Here is a 10,828-nt window from a genome sequence, read left to right as displayed (position 1 = left end):
ACAATATTGCGTTTCGCTTCTGTTATTACCATGGTACACTGACAAAAACATATACAGTTCCCCCCTCCAGGGGCAAGGGTACCTAGACCCGGTTTGTAGAGTACGCTTGGGGAGTGTGATCGTGTGTACAGCGTCTCTTTATGTCTGTCTCCACGTTGGTTGAGTGTGGAGTAAGTGCATATGAGAGCATGAGGGGGGGAATGGATGTTTGTGTCTGTGTGTGCCTGTATGTCTGTGTCTATATGTCAGGTTGGGTATCAGACGCCACCTCTCTGGGGACACCTCAGGCCCTCCAAGGTTTGGAGGCCTATCTCCACCTACCACCACTTCCCCTGCCGGTGGCGGACGCCCTCAGACATCGGTGCGTTGGTGGTTCTTTGTGTCTGGGGATGGGCGTCCAGGTACACACCGGCTCACTCCTTGGCGGCCGCTTATCGGGGCCTGGAGCCTGGGGCTCGCTCGGGCCCCTTCGGGGGTGGGGTGCCCCCGGCCTCTCGGCCTGGGGCTCGGTCACTCAGGCACAGCTGGCGGCCGGCGGAGCTCACGGGCGCGTCACTGCAACTCCCCCTGGCTTCTGCTCCGCGGCTGCTGAGTGAGCCCTCATCTGGGACTCTCCTCAGCTCTTACTGGGACAGTGGCGCGGCTGCCCCTCTGTTGGTCTTCCATGGTCTCTTGTGTTCTGGGGGCCTCTGGATGTCTGGAGTTTTGATCTCCTCCATACCTGCTTCACACCCTGGAGGACGGGGCTGTGGCCCCCCCACACTCCCTAGCAGATCGTTACATGGAGAAACCTTTGGAATACAAGCGCGCTGATCCACACAGGTATGCACATGGGTGTTCACTGCTCGTAGACCCAAATTACACCTTTCTTGGCTGCTACCTCGAAGCACATCTGTCCTGCGTGCTGCACAACAACATTGAATATTTAGTATTTACTGCTGTTTACACTTAGCTAGATTAATGCGATGGTGTTGTGTTTAGTATGTTGCTTTGTTTCTTTTTTTTTGGTCTTTTTTTGCTTGTTTTCTATTCTTCTCTCAACAGGTGATCCAGGATATTTTAATTTTTTTTCTCCCCCCCTTTCTCACTGTCCCTCTCCCCTTCTGTTTTTCCTTTCCTTCCTCTTTCTTTCTCCCTTTCCTATCTCTCACTCATGTCTGTCCCGTCTGTAACATCTGGAAATAAAATATAATAAATAATAAAAACAAAGATCGACCAAATGGACCAATACGGCAATGCCACGATGATCCATTTGGCAAAGTAAATCCATTGGGTATCCTTGTTGGTCTTCAGACAACAATTCTGACGGCTAAAGAACCAAATGGGACAGGCGAAAAAAAAAAAAAAAAAGTACGCAGGATATAAATAGTCATGCATAATCTCTGAGAAGAGAGGATAAGAGCTTCCAAGGAGAAAGATCTGTAAATGAACAATACTGCAGTCAAGTCAGTAGATCCGACGTAGCACTTCTGCGTGATTGTCATTTCAATTTCACTTGATTTTATTCAGTCAGGGGTCGTAAACAAGACCCAACCTTTTCTGGTTTAATTTAATCTGGTTGTCCTTGCTTTCACAGTACTGTAGCATCTGCCAGATGGCAGGAGTGTGAACAGTGTGTGCTGTGTTTTGGGTGCGGTCCTTGATGATGTTGTGTGCCCCTTTTCTGACCCGAGTGTTGTAAATGTCCTGTAGTGGTGGGAAGGGTACTCCGTAGATGAATTGTGCTGTTTTAATGACACGCTGGATAGCCTTCCTATCCTGAGTGGTGCTTTTCCCCTACCACACTCTGATGGAGTTTGTCAGAATATTCTCCACTGTGCATCTGTAAAAGTTGCTGAGCAGTTTGGAGGTTAATCCAAATTTAACAACTTGAAAATGTCTGTCTGTAAACAACTCAGCCAGCTCTGAAAAGCGGACTCTCAAAGCACGGCCGGGGATGTTGTCAGGGCCGGCTGCTTTTCAGGGTTAGTCCTCCTCAGACCCTTGCATACCTCAGTTGACGTCACAGTGAGTGAAGAACTCTGTGCTGCCTGTGCTGGTAGAATCCCTCTGTGTTGGTTGCTGTTGAGGTTGTCAAAGCTAGCGTAGAACTCATTCAGCTCGTCTGGTAGCGCGTTGCAGCTGACTGTGACCCTGCTGCTAATCTGCTAGAAATCAGTGATGTGTTGCAAGCCTTGCCACATGCATTGAGAATCTGAGTTGTTGTAGTATCCTTCCAGTTTCAATCTGTGCTGCCTCTTGACTTCCCTGATGGATCAACGTAGGGCAAATCTTGCTTTTTGTAGTCCTCTGTGTCATCAGAGGCAAATGCAGTGGAGCGTGCATGCAGCATGGAACGCACCTCACAGTTCAACCATGGTTTCTGATTTGGATATGTTTTATAGGACTTGGTGGGGACAATATTGTCAATGGAGGCGCTGATGTAACTGGTAACCACTGATGCATATTCCTCTAAATCCACAGAGCAGTCATCTCTCAAGGCAGCAGTCTAAAACACACCCCAGTTTGTAGCATCAAAGGAAGCACTGAATCATTTTCTTCACTTGAAACTTTAATAATAATTCTAACTGGGAAGCAATGTTTGACGAACTGCCTGCATGCTGGATAGAGGAACACAGAAATGTGGTCAGACTGTCCAAAATGGGGGTGGGGCAATGCCTTGTATGCGCCCCTTATGTTGCTGTTCCAGGATGTTGTTATTCCTTGTTGGAAAGCTGATGAAACTTTGGGAGCACAGTCCCGAGGAAAAAGAAGCGACAAAAAAAAAAAGAAAAAAAAAAGAAAAAAAGAAAAAAAAAAAGAAAAAACAAACAAACAAAAAAACATATACTTTTATTCACAGGATAAAACAGGTTTTTTGTATCACTAATTGCCCAGTGCGATTACAGCATCCAATATTATTGTCACTGCTACATTTCTGTGATGGGTACCAGAAATTATTTCCACTGTTAATTAATTACCGTTGAGCTCAAAGGTCCTATTAATAAACGGTTAAGGAATGTGTATTTATGACGACGATTTGTGAGACTGGTAAACTTATGATATGTACGATGGTCTTTCGTTCTACACGGTGCATTTCAAGGTCCTGTACCCATCCGTCGGTAAACTGTACCTGGGCTTGTTGCAGTGACCTGAAGTTACTAAACTTCATGAGTGTATGCACTCACTCCAAGAACCGTATGCATATAAATATGCATATAAATATGCTAAGATGAGATAGCTGACTTCATCTAACTAGCAAATGTTGTCCAGGCTACGTTGGTGATACAGTTTTTTTTTAATATGTATGATATTTTTGTCATGCGGTTTTAAAGCTGGTCCTACAACCGCATCCAAGAATAACATGCAGCTTATCTCAGAACTGTCGGTGAAAATTATTCTTGGAGCTAGGTTTAATTGAGCTGCATTTTAAAGAGGTGCAATTTCACAATTTGTGTATATTTTCTAAGTTCACTATTTTGTCATGTGTTGAGAAAAACACAGATTTAAAAATTACATGGTCTAATATTTACATTTAGCATAACTGCAACATTATTTTTTCGTTTTGTTTTTTTTAAAGACTCGAAAGGACTTGAAATTCAAAGTTTCAGACTTGTGACTTGACTCGGACTTTTACACCAGTGACTTGAGACTCGACTCTGACTTGCCTGACATTACTTGAGACTTGACTTGAGACTTGAGGATAAAGACTTGAGACTTACTTGAGACTTGCAAAACAATGACTTGGTCCCACCTCTGGTAGAAAGTCAGCAACAGGTTGAGGTCCAGTTTGTACTTCGTGAGGACCATCAGGAAGTACAGCAGCTGTTGGACCTTCTTGATGACCGCTGTGATGTTGTCTGTCCAGGAGATGTCAGCAGAGATGAGGACACCAAAGAACCAGAAGGTGTGGACCCTCTCCACACAGTTTTAGATTTGAGTGAGTTAGAATATAACTTAAAACTGGACTGAGATGCTTGTAAAGCTCCTGAGGCAGCAGCTACCTACCTATTTAGTGTCGAGCTTGGAAACTCCACCATGCTTAACAAACACAAGTACAGCTTTAAAGCTGATTACATTGATTACTTTCATTTTCATATTTCTGTGAATACACTTTTTTTTTTACAGTATTTCATAAAGCACTCAGTTGAATGAACAGTACAGATAGCGATTCACTAGTTATAATTACAAACCCTTTTAAAGATGCATCTTTAGTCCACATTCAATGAAGAGAAGTGTAACTGCATTTTGTCAAGGGTGGGTGAATTACGGTGGCCCTGAGAGGCCCAACGGACTACAACTTAAGAAAACACAAGCAATAAGAAAAACGCTGCAAAGTGCACAAAACACAACTGATATAGGAAAAAACAGATTTCCAATAGCACAAAGGAAGTGTTTCTGGGGAGACAATAACCAGATGGACCAGTTGCAGGAACCAAAACATTTGCGCTGGGAGACACATAAAAGAAGGGGAGGATCTATCGGTTTTGTGAGGAAAGAAAAGATGAGAGGTAAGTGTGTTAGCCTGACTATTAGCCTAAAAATCTGTCATCAGTATTATATGAATCATGATAAAACACACCTGCCATGTTTGGGTTCCTGCAACTGGTCCGTCGGCTTATTGTCTTTGTCACAGAAAAGAACATACCATTCAAATTATTGAGCAGGTATGGCAAATACCTTATTCTGAGACAGCCTTCATTGGCAGACAGTAGCAGAAGTCAAGAGCTGAGATGAATAATCAAGCGAAATACACATGACTTAAAGAGGCATACAGTTCCTCACCTCTCCCTCCCCTGGGCAGATCTGATCACAACCTGGTGCACCTTGTCCCTGTGTATGAGCCCTTAGTGCGCAGGGAGCCACCAGCCATCAGTGACTTTATCAGGTGGTATACCTGATAAAGTCACTGATTCAATTCCACAGATAAACTTTGACTATAAATTACACTAATTCATGTAACATGGTAGTGAAAAAACTTAAAACCCTTAACGCCGATAAGTTATTGTGATGGATTGGGTCTATGCAGGTCAGGCTTTGGGAAATACACCTCATGACTCTTAGAATCTAAAAGGTCATTCACCTGCGCAGGTAGCTTAAGTGCTTTACAATTCCAGCAGATTCTGATCGAATCAGGAATACATGGGCTGAAGACCTTGGTGTCCCTCTGTCTGAGGACCAATGGTCAAACTTGTCATGGCTAGACGGTCCTCACCGATCGTCTTGCCAATTTGTTGTGGTGTTTGTGTGTACTGTGTCGTGTTCTCCTCTCCATCCTGTGCATGTGTTTTTCTGCTGGAACATGTACTTCCGGAAGCCGTGGCACGGAACGGCAGTTGACCGGAGGGGAGTGTCCTGAGCTAGAATCATCGCACCTGTGCAGAATTACCTTGCCAGCGCAGACCTATTTAACGGGGCGGTTGAGTCACAACCAACGCTGGAACGTTGAACTAAACCGGGTAGCGTAGTCATGATTAGCATACCCGGTTTGTGAAGGAGAAGGACGTTTTCGTTATTGAGCGTGTGTTTTTTCTCATCTGCCTCCAGGGTTCAGGGATTGGAGGAGGAGCCGGCACCAGGAGTTGTTGTGGATTATTACTGCACTGTCACCGTGAGGAGAGGTCGCCGTATCACTGCACTGCCCTTTTTGGATTATAGACTCGAACTGTTAACTCACCTTTTCACTGTAAATAAATCCACTGTCATTCTGCAAGGAGTCTCGCACCTGAGTCCTTTAATCCAATTCACCATGACAAAACTGTTGGTCCAGCATTCAGAAAGGCTCAATAAATGCCAGATACAAACTAATCCAGTTTAAAGTCATTCACAGACTACTTTTTCTAAACTCAAACTTAACCAGACTGAGAGTCCTGTATCCCCCCCTGTGTGATAGATGTAACGCTGATGAAGGTTCCCCTGCACATCTATTTTGGCACTGCCCAGTCTTGAATGCTTTTTGGTGCCAGATTTTTACAAGGTTTTCAAACCAATTTAGGAAAAAAGTACCACTTGATGGTACACTGGCTATACTTGGATCTTCTGCCTCAATTGTTCACAAGATTCAAGATCTCTGCTAGGGTGCAGACACACAGCTTGGCAGGTCCTGTGCTTTTGCCAAAAAAACCCACCTAAAAAACATCTAAAACCCCCTGGATCTTGACATTAACTTGTCTTTTTGTTTTTATACATTTTTATATTCTGTGGAGTTCGACATGTCCAAGAAAGCTGGATAATTATACCACTTTCCCAGCCAAATGTAGTCAACATCTTTTGTTCACAAGATTCTTGGATTTTGGTCATGCTAGACCACCCCCAGGTAAACATGAACAATCAAATATACCACAACTGTCGCTGGAGATTCTGAAACTTGTTCTGATGCTACTTTTGGCTGGTGATATAGAACTAAATCCTGGACCTAATTCAAACATCAGTGATTTGGACTGGCTACAACTAATTAGCCTAGTTAGCCTATGGGCACAGCTATCTCTGCATTGCTTTCCACCTCAACTAACTGTGCTCCAACCACCGTCCCAGTTAGTAAGGCTACATCTGCAGCTAATAGTGTTTGCGCCCCTGTTGTCCGGGCCTCCACTTCTGCTGTTTGGGTTACCACCTCAGCTGCCTGAGCCTCCGCCTCAGTTGCCTGGGTTTCTGCCTCAGCTGCCTGGGCCTCCATTTCAGCTGCCTGGGTCTCCACCTCAGCTGCTCAGTCCTCCACCTCGGCTGCCTGGGTTTCAATCTCGGCTGCCTGGGTCTCCACCTCGGCTGCCTGGGCCCCCATCTCGGCTGCCTGGGCCCCCATCTCGGCTGCCTGGGCCCCCACCTGCTGTACCCAAACTACAGTCTCCGGTAAAGGGTTTCTCATCATTAAATGCTCATAGCATTGTCAACAAAAGGACAAGAAATCCTGCTATTAAAAGTTACAGAGGAACAAAGATCTGCAAGACATTTAAGCAGGCTAAAGTAATCTGGGACACTAAAAATAAACCAAAGGGGCTTCTATGTGGACACATTAACATTCGCAGTATGTTACCAAAGCATGAGCAGCTGGAGCATTTTCTAAGCAATTCCAATATTTCTATTTTGGGTATCTCTGAATCTTGGCTCACAAGTTCTTCTCCTGAGTCTGCGGTTGTCTTTCCAGAGTACACAGTATTCAGAAGGGATAGAATTGGAACAAGAGGAGGAGGAATATTTGTGCATGTAAAAAAACACCTGGATTGCTCTTTACTTACTTACTTACTTTACTCGAAGTAGAACATATTTCTGTTAAAATCACTCTTTCCACAGAAATGTCATTTACGTTGATCTGTTTATATCGCCCTCCTTCCGCAAAGAATATTTTTTATGAATAGCTACAGATATTACTTAAATATCATACTATAAATAATAAGTCTAATGAAATAATTGTAATGGGAGATTTTAATGTCAACTGGGACTGTGAAAAGGACATAAAAACACCCAAGGACATAATGGAGACTTTGAACTTTACTCAACACATTGAACAACCCACAAGAATAACGAGACTGTGGCGGAGGTGTGGTCCTGGGCGCGGCTGCAGGGGAGGAGTGGTGCAGTGGGCTCAATGGGGCGGTGCTGGAGATGCCGGTGAGAACAGCTGATGGCGATTTGGACTGATGATGGTTTCCTTCCCTTTTTATAGTGAGACGGAGAGGAGACTGAGGGAAATCAGCTGGGACCGACAGCTGTCAGACTGTGTTCAGTCATAACCTGGGAAAATTGTAAATAAATGTGGAACCTGGTGATAAAGACCTGTGTGTGTGTGTACCTGTGTATAGTGCATTTCACAGAGACACTCTAAAACTAAAATAGATGTCAATTATCCTTGGGTCAGAGGAACTTGGCCAGACATTCAATTAGATCTTCCAGCCTGGGTAGAGGAAACGCATCAAAGTCACACTGTGCATTTACCTTTCTGAAGTCATTGCAGAATTGGATGCTGTCATCGTTCTTCACCATCTTCTCAATAGGATTGCTCCTATCACTGGTTGAGGGCTCAATAACCCCCAACTCGAACATCAGAGCTACCCCCTTTTCCAAAACTTTTCCAATTTTTTTAATCCTGTACATTGTCTGCCTTTCAGGAAGATACCATGCTCCGTAAGGTTTGTCGCCCCAGGGTTCTCCTGAAAAAGATGTTGTGGAATAATGGCACGCAATTCTTCCTGCTGAGTTACAGAGAGATGGAAAGGTCAAGAGAAACAAAGTTAAGCCCAACACGTGTAGATTCCTCCTCAGCCATCCCGGGTTTTCCATTTATTTAGCAGATTGATCATCATCATCATCATCATCATCATCGTTTATTTGTATAGCACTTTAAGAACACACCAGGCAGACCAAAGTGCTGAACAACACAGATCAAAACAACTACCAAATTAAAAATACCCCCTTAAACTCACAAGCTCTTAGCTTCATGGAATTCTTTGCAAAGACACATTCCTTCTGGGGCATTGTAAATGTGTTGGCTGCCAAACCTTTCAATGTGATGTGTGACACCAATTTGTCTTTCTAAAATAACGTTTTTGATTTTGTGAAAGAGTCACTCTCATGACTCATTGAGTGATGCCATTGACTGCACAGTCCCTGCCACGCAATCTGTATATGTCACATTTTGAGATTGCCTTGGAAACCTTACTGGGCAGGTACTACAATATACCTATTACCAGGTACTATCACCTAATGGAAACTCTAAAGATCGAGCTGAGTCAAGTTAAGCCAAGCTAGGTAGGTGCAAGTGGAAAAGGGCTATTAGAGATCACAAAGTCTGATCGAAATTGAGGCCATTCAATTTCGGTGTAAAGACGTTAAACTACATATGTGAAGGTCTCATAATGGTTTCACCTGAAACCTCTGCTGATAATTACCCACACCTTTTTTCCACCCCTTGGCTCATGTGATGTGTTTCATAGTTGGTCAACGACCCTGGTAAAGACAACCCGCTCTGGGTTTTAAATACCTGGGACTCTCCAACGTTTAGTTTTAGATCTAACGAAGGTTCTCAGAGGAGAGGTGAAAGGTCTTCAAGGCACTTAGAGAATTCCAGCTGCTTTCTTTCAAAGCTCATCAGACTACCATGACGTGGATGACTGGGAACCCTTTTTTCTCATTCACTGTGTGCAGTCCCTCTGGAGTCATCCCTGTTGGAGCTTGTCAGTAGCAAAGGTCTGAAGATACAAAAATGAATACTGAAGAGAGCTTAAAAACATTCCTGCTTGAATTTGAAGGCCGATTTAAGTCTATCCTTTCAGAGTTGAAGAGTTAAGCACATGCTACCTGTGGCTCGTTGGTCTAGGCGTATGATTCTTGCTTTGGGTGCGAGAGGTCCCGGGTTCAAATCCCGGACGAGCCCCCTTAAATTCACAAGCTCTTAGCTTCATGGAATTCTTTGGTAAGACACATTCCTTCTGGGGCATTGTAAATGTGTTGTGTGCCAAACCTTTCAATGTTATGTGTGACACCAATTTGTCTTTCTAAAATAACGTTTTTGATTTTGTGAAAGAGTCACTCTCATGAGTCATTGAGTGATGCCATTGACTGCACAGTCCCTGCCACGCAATCTGTATATGTCACATTTTGAGATTGCCTTGGAAACCTTACTGGGCAGGTACTAAAAAAATACCTGTAACCAGGTACTATCACCTAATGGAAACTTTAAAGATCGAGCTGAGTCAAGTTAAGCCAAGCTAGGTAGGTGCAAGTGGAAAAGGGCTATTAGAGATCACAAAGTCTGATCGAAATTGAGGCCATTCAATTTCGGTGTAAAGACGTTAAACTACATATGTGAAGGTCTCATAATGGTTTGACCTCTGCTGATAATTACCCACACCTTTTTTCCACCCCTTGGCTCATGTGATGTGTTTCATAGTTGGTCAACGACCCTGGTAAAGACAACCCGCTCTGGGTTTTAAATACCTGGGACTCTCCAACGTTTAGTTTTAGATCTAACGAAGGTTCTCAGAGGAGAGGTGAAAGGTCTTCAAGGCACTTAGAGAATTCCAGCTGCTTTCTTTCAAAGCTCATCAGACTACCATGACGTGGATGACTGGGAACCCTTTTTTCTCATTCACTGTGTGCAGTCCCTCTGGAGTCATCCCTGTTGGAGCTTGTCAGTAGCAAAGGTCTGAAGATACAAAAATGAATACTGAAGAGAGCTTAAAAACATTCCTGCTTGAATTTGAAGGCCGATTTAAGTCTATCCTTTCAGAGTTGAAGAGTTAAGCACATGCTACCTGTGGCTCGTTGGTCTAGGCGTATGATTCTTACTTTGGGTGCGAGAGGTCCCGGGTTCAAATCCCGGACGAGCCCCCTTAAATTCACAAGCTCTTAGCTTCATGGAATTCTTTGGTAAGACACATTCCTTCTGGGGCATTGTAAATGTGTTGTGTGCCAAACCTTTCAATGTTATGTGTGACACCAATTTGTCTTTCTAAAATAACGTTTTTGATTTTGTGAAAGAGTCATTCTCATGACTCATTGAGTGATGCCATTGACTGCACAGTCCCTGCCACGCAATCTGTATATGTCACATTTTGAGATTGCCTTGGAAACCTTACTGGGCAGGTACTAAAAAAATACCTGTAACCAGGTACTATCACCTAATGGAAACTTTAAAGATCGAGCTGAGTCAAGTTAAGCCAAGCTAGGTAGGTGCAAGTGGAAAAGGGCTATTAGAGATCACAAAGTCTGATCGAAATTGAGGCCATTCAATTTCGGTGTAAAGACGTTAAACTACATATGTGAAGGTCTCATAATGGTTTGACCTCTGCTGATAATTACCCACACCTTTTTTCCACCCCTTGGCTCATGTGATGTGTTTCATAGTTGGTCA

General features: G+C 43.8%; 1 non-coding gene across 1 annotated transcript; it reads left to right on the top strand.

The window, feature by feature from the left end:
- Nucleotides 1-9,277: 9,277 nt before the first annotated feature.
- On the top strand, nucleotides 9,278-9,349 carry trnap-ugg (transfer RNA proline (anticodon UGG)). Its single transcript has one exon. It is a non-coding gene; the product is annotated as a tRNA-Pro (tRNA).
- Nucleotides 9,350-10,828: the final 1,479 nt, after the last annotated feature.

The sequence above is a fragment of the Copadichromis virginalis genome, linkage group LG18, assembly GCF_057382275.1.
Source record: "Copadichromis virginalis isolate Kocher_CV1m ecotype Utaka linkage group LG18, C_Virginalis_male_GT1.1, whole genome shotgun sequence".
Taxonomy (NCBI): domain Eukaryota; kingdom Metazoa; phylum Chordata; class Actinopteri; order Cichliformes; family Cichlidae; genus Copadichromis; species Copadichromis virginalis.
Note: the sequence above shows the minus strand (reverse complement) of the source record. Positions and strands in the feature narration are given on the sequence as shown.